We start from the raw sequence: 6,911 nt of genomic DNA, 5'->3' as shown, positions 1-6,911 counted from the left end.
GCCGTACAGCCAATAATTGTCGATAGCTCCTTTAGCGAGAGGACATTCGAACTTTGCGCACTTGGGATATTTAAATCCATTTACCGAAAATTCTCAAATCTTCTCCGCCCTCGTTCTGGATCGCGTCGTTTGGTACGTATTTACAAACGTACGAAATCTCTGATATCTGTACAGACGATCGTGCTTCCTCTCTCTCTACGACGAAGATTCGCTGCTCGGTGTTTTATCACGACTGAGTTTAACAGAGATACGGAAGCTCGTTTCCAAGAGATTTCGGCCGATACTGGGATATTTTCTGTAAAGAATCTAGTCGGAGAATCGGCTAGAGCAGAGTTCGAAGGAGCGGGTCCAGCCTCGAGTTCGCGCGTCTCAGTGATCGAGGCCGAACTGCAGTCGGGTTAAAGTCCGATGGAACTCGACGGGTTTCCACTCGGAGGCCGAGGTTGCTAGGTTTGAATGGAGCTATCCCGCGATTGGTCGAGCGGCCAGTGACGTCACTGCATTGATTGTCCCGCGCACGCCGCACCACGTGGCTCGCCGAAGATTTCTCTCTCCCTCGTTCGCTCCGTTCCTTCAGCCTCGTTCCGCTCGTCGTTCTTCTTCCTCGTCCTCCCTCCCGGTGGAAAACTGCTTAAAAGAGGGTTGTTTTGCCAAGAGGATGGACGAGATTCTCACCAGAATCTGTCTCACGTCTGGTCCCTAATACCAACCACTTATGGTCCGCCGAAAGTTTTCCTGTTTCCCTTAGGGTTGTTTCTTTCGAGCGGATGTTTATCTTCGAGGTACTGCGTAAAGATGCACGAAATTGCCGGTTTAACTCGTTCCATTTTCTTGTTTGCAAACGGATTACGGTTGCTTAGACATCGTTCGCGGGGAAATTTCAGGAACGGAAGCTCTCGCTCGGTTTTCTTCCACGTCTGTCGTTTTTACGAGATGAATCGTGAATCGTGTTACGCGTCTTCGTTGGGCAAGAACAAACGCTTCCGTTTGATAGAGAGTGCGTCGGAATAGAGAACAGAAGGGACCGCTGTCACGGTTGTCTTCATTTTCGTGTACACGTAGATTCCCCGGGACGAAGGTCAGTGACGTTGCCGACCTTCTTAAATATTTTCCAATCGATAATCCGTTACCTTGCAATCATCCACTTTTAACTCGTCACCGGATAAAGATTAAGGTCGTATCGATCTCTCCGATATCGCGATTCGATCGCGGGCATTTCTCACGCGAGAATTTCCTCGTATCAGAATCCTCTGTACACCTACGTGATACTTGCCCTGAATGCCTAATTCGAGGATTCTAAAAATAACTCGTCGGAGAAGCAGTCACGCCGGCGACGACAGAACCACCACCACCACCACCACCACCACCACCACCACCACCACCACCACCACCACCACCACCACCACCGCCACAGTCGCCACCGCCGTCACCGCCGTCACCGCCTCCACTGATGCTCTTCTTCAGCAACCTCATTCACCCAGTTTTCTCCCCTGCTGCACTGTGCAGTGACCCTTCCCGCTGCGAGAGTTTGCCGTGTTTTTTGCAACGGAGTCGCTTCTCGATCGCCTGAAAAAACATGCTCTCCTCTCTTTTGAACGACCTTCGTCTTTACGGGCGATACTGCCCGTGACTTTTGGGCCAGCTCCGATTTCCACGCTCGCTCGAACATTTCGCTGGACGATGTTTTGACATTTCAGGGAGAGCCTTGGAACCAGTTGTCAGGGATCCGAAGACTCGGTGCATCGATATCGGTGCGTCATCAAACCCCTGGACGAAGCTAACCGCGACCCGGACGAAATTTCGGGACACTTTTCGAAACGTTACCTATACAATCGAAAAGCTAGAAGAGTTTGAAAAATCTCTTGAATTTTACCTTCGTTAAGCATCGTACAACGAGCATTGTTACGGTATGGATTTTTTCTCGAATTTTGTCTCGACCATGTTAAATACATGTTCGCCTACGAAGGAAAAGGAACGGACCTGTTCAGCCTTGGTCGATGGTCCTGCGTCTCAGCGGATCGCATTCCCTTCTCTCGTTTTCGCAAGGATAAGGCGCTGGGAGTTGCTCGAGCGAGAAAGAGATGGAGAGATATCCAGCCAGGCAACTGGGGGTTTCAGGTCGATGCACCCCTTCGCTCGCTTGCCAACGAGGGTTCGACGCCCTGCGTCGTCCCCTGACGTCATTCGAGCGTCCTCCCCCTTCTCCAATGCCTTCTGCTTCGCCGGTACCGATAAAATACCGTGAGCTCACCAGACCAAAATTTCGTCCTTCGAAAAACTGGATTCTCATCTTCTTTTCGCAGTTTCAGCCTTGACTTGTTTTTTTTACGTTAGATTTTTAGGTCACGGATCAGGGTTGGTGTGATTTTTAATTGGTTCCCGTACCTCGGTTTCATCGGAGAGATCGTATCTCCGCCGTTCGATTTTCTTTCCTAGGGTGAAGTAAGTCGTTGGTCACGATTTTTTGATTTCTTATCGATCGCACGAACGACGTTCAAATTACCTTCGTTTTCTTTTCTTTTTTCCTCTCTCTCTCTCTCTCTTTCTTCCGCTTGGCTTCCAATTCTCGCGAAAACGAGCACGGTCCATGAATATTCCAAGAATGCATTTTCCACGTTCGAATGGACGGAATTGCGTGTGAAAATAAACGCCGATGGTAACAAGACGACGTATTCTGGCACCGAAGGCCCGATGAATTATCGCGAGTGTTTCCCTTGATTGCGATCGCGGTCTTCGTTGGGCCGGGTCGTTCGAATCGACGCGTTATCATGCCAATTCCGTGAAACTGTACCGCAGCTTGATGTTCTCGTTACGGTCTGTGGCGCACGAGCGTCAATTTGTCGTCTCGGGATGATGGATCGCGGGATTCGTGAAATTTGTTCCTTCGACGAGCGTCTACGAAAAGTTCCGCGGGTCGATGCTCGCGGTTTCGATCGACGAATCGATCGTCACTCGTTCAAACGAAGAATATTTCTCGATGGGTGGCTCGTTTCGTCGGTACGATACGCGAACGATCGAATCGGGCGACACCCTTCGTGTGTACGCGACTCCTTTCTCCGCGTCTTGACCACCAGTTTCGAGCAGACGTTGCGATTAGCGGTGCGCGGTATCGTTCGAATTTGCAATCGATGTCGCGAATTAATATTCTCGACGGCTCAGTCGATAACCTGTCCCTGACGTAACTCCCACGAGGTGCAGTGGTGGAAATCGAGGGGGTTGGTCGAAGAGGGTGGAAACGCCGGCGGGGGATGCAGAGGGCGGTCAACGAAACTGGGTCACTGGAGCTTCATTCACATTACGCGGCCATTCATGAGATTTGCCAACCGTTCGTTTGGCTTTCATACTTCCGACCGGATTTCTTCACTTTTTTTCAAAATCTTCCCGCCCTTGTCCACCGGTGTCGAAGTCAAGACGGTCCCCGTCCCGACGTTGCCCCGTCTTCGTTCCTGTGTTTATTAATTCGTAACTCACCGGTGGAGATTCTTGTCATTTTCTAGGCTGAGCGAATGCATCGCGACAATGGGTCCGTCGGGACGGGTATACATTTCGCCTTGCTCTTTTCTCCCATCGCGTGGAACGCGTTAATTATTTGCAAACGTTTATCGCTCGAGATCTCGGTTCTTTTCGTTCGAAAGAAAAATTGTCTCTTCGTTCCGTCTCTTTTCCGAAAACTGCCCCCCTTTTTTCACATTCCTCGTTTCTCTACGATAATTGCTCACCGTTTGAACAAATGTATCGCGCCCGTCGCGTTCGGTGATCAATTTCATTCGAATCGAAATAAATCTGACCGTAAGAAAGATCTCTACGGAGTAATTTCTATAGAAGATGAGGGAGCGAACCGAGGGAGAGCCAAAAAGATGCATGTCTCCCCGGTAGGAATTTCGGGATCATTGAGGTAGGTCGGTGACGAGCAGAGATGGAACCATAGGGCAATCCAGAATGCTGTGTCGATTCTATCGTTCGGATCGCGACGATATTCGTCAGAACCGAATCCCTCGTTACATCGGCAAAGAAGTTCGCGGCGAGGAAAGCGTAAATAGGTTCGGGCCTCGATCAGGGAATTTCTCAATAAACTTTCGAAAACGTCTTCAAGCGGCCCGGCTGGGTCCGCCCGACCTAGTTTTGCCCGGGCAATGACGTTGGATATGACGTCACGGGAGCCCGAACTGGGTCGCGAGGTCGAAGCACCCCATCGGTTTCCCGTGGATACTTGCACCCTTGCTCGATGGCGCGATTCATTGAAAAAAAGGAGCGGAATTTAATATTGTTATCCTCGTCGAGAGCGGCTAGGTACTTTTACACTCTGTCCTGTTATCGACGCCGATATTGCGCCCGGTTCCTACTTCTGTGCGTCGCGACGCGGAATTGCGAATCAATTTCAGATTATCTTTCGTTTGTGCCACCGGCTTCGCGGCGAGCTGCCACACGTTAGGAGAGACGACGAAGAAAAGCCACGACTATCTAATCTGTGTCCTTATGAACAAAGGGTTCGCGTAGAAATATATATCTAAAATTTCCGGCGTTGTTTTTGCACGTATTCCCTTTCTAGTACTATTAACTTCCATCCGATACACGAGTATATATGTATATTAACCCGAGGTATCTATCGCTAACAAATCTTTGATTTTTCACGCTTAATCGCTTTCTCCAATTTCCCTTTGGAGCTTCGGTTAAGTACTAAGTTTCGATGGCAGGTTAACGGTTAGAGTTTAAAATTATTGTGTTGTTCGGCAAGTCATTTCGTTTTTTTTGGTGAAAATGAAACACGATTTTTTCAGAGCGTGTAAACATTGGATTAAATTGCATAGTCTCCATTTTGGAAAACGAAATAACTTTCCGAACGAGCCAATACGTAAAGACTGGTGTCTGTTGTCAACTTTTGCGAATGTTTCGATGCATTGGAAGCTCCCAAACTGTTCTTTCAATCGGAAATTCTTACATTCGGTACTCTGTACCGAAATACACGATTATTACCGATTGGTATTTTTACGATTGATTCGATTACGCGAATTATCTATTTTATCGATTCGCATAACCGACATCGTCGTAAATACCGGAGAGAGTACAGCAAAATATTTTCTCGTTATCTCCGAAAACGTTCGTTGCAAAATATTTTGGAATTTATGCGAATTGAAAATTATGATTGATTTTTCCGAATTTACCCGATTTGAAACGAAAATTGGACACGAAACGGGACAAAGTAAGGTATACGAGGTTGTTAGACGTGTCATTGTAAGGAATTATGTATATATTAAAATTGAACAATCGACAAATGGTGTTAAGGATATGGAACGAGAATACAAAGAAACGTCGATTTGCACGTTCACAAGGATCATGGGGAAGAATAGAATTTACTATTTCACGGAATATTCCGATACGAGTGAGGATAAAGTACCGACGAAGATATATCGAGAGAAAGGTTTCCGCGCGAGATGAAACTGTATCAAAAGTATATTAATTTCCAGCTAGCCTAAGCGATGCAACTTTTTCAGCAGCAACCGTTTGGAAACCAGTTAATGCACGTGTCGGGAAAACCGGAGCGTCTAGGATTTGGATACGACTTTGTTTAACTTGGAGAAACGCGATCGTCGTACCTGTATCGATGTTTGCTCGTCAAAATTTATCGGGTAACCGCATTGCGGCCGTGTCGCGAGTCGAAAGCTTTGAAATTTCTCTCAGCGGCGTTTTCCTCGAAAACTCGAAACGTTCCAGTTACGAAGAAACCGTGGCCGATAGAAAGCGATACAAGTTGTCCGTGCAAGTTACCGAAACGCGGAGAAGAAAACGATTTTGTCGTTAAAGTCCCTGTGTATGTATTTCGGGCGAGCAACGATTATCTGGATCGCTTATGAAATTTCTTTGGCGTTCCGCTAAATATGCAAACTCTTCAAACACTTAATATACATACACGTACGTGTCCCTCTTATGGTAGTTTGGCGCAATAAAGTTCGTTAGAAATTTCGGTAGTCAAAAAAAGAAGAGATCATCTTGTAAGAAGTACTTTTAAAGTATCATTAATATACATACATCTATACGTCCCTTTTATGATAGTTTGGCGCAATAAAGTTCGTTAGAAATTTCGATAGGAAAAAGAAAAGAAACATCATCTTATAAGAAGTACTTTTAAAGTATCATTAATATACATACATGTATACGTCCCTTTTATGATAGTTTGGCGCAATAAAGTTCGTTAGAAATTTCGACAGCAAAAAAAGGAAGAGAAATGATCTCGTAAGAAGTACTTTTAAAGAAATCGAGTCGCCGTAGACGTTCGTTTTAGCTAGAAAGCTGCGTTCGGATCTCCGTGAAACGTACGGAGAGAATCGTTGGGAGTCCTGAGCTGGATAGGAAAAAACAAGGACGAAAGCAGCGTGGCAGGACATAGGCAGGAAGAGAGTAAGAAAAAGGGTGAGTCGACTCGATGAGACTCGAGGGAAGTTGGGCATGGCGACGGGGACGGTGGTTCAGCGGGCGACAGTGCTCGGTGGTGGTGGAGGGTGGGCGACGGGGGAGGTAAAAGAGGCGCGGAGGAGAGGGGTGGTAGGTCGGTGATGGCTATTTTTGGAATGTAGGTCACCCATAAACCCCGGCTTGTCCCGTGACCTCACGGGATCGTCGTCGTGGCAACAGGGACGCCGGGTTAATCACCCTTGGTTCAGAGCTACCCCACCGCTCTCTCGCACCCATTGCGTCCCCGCAACTAGTCAATCCACTCTTCGCGAGCCGTTTCTGTATCGTAGAAGATATTTTTAATAACCTTCACTTTAGTCGGTCTTAATCAGGCCGGTGGATTGTTTGCACGTTACCGGTGGCTTTAAGTAATAAATAGAATTAGCGACGAAACCGTGCGCGCGCTTTATGTATATTTACGGTTCTACTATTCTGTTCGCCCTTCTTTCGACAAATGGAGT

This window comes from Ptiloglossa arizonensis, chromosome 9 (assembly GCF_051014685.1).
Source record: "Ptiloglossa arizonensis isolate GNS036 chromosome 9, iyPtiAriz1_principal, whole genome shotgun sequence".
Classification (NCBI taxonomy): Eukaryota; Metazoa; Arthropoda; class Insecta; order Hymenoptera; family Colletidae; genus Ptiloglossa; species Ptiloglossa arizonensis.
This window is presented reverse-complemented; position numbering follows the sequence as displayed.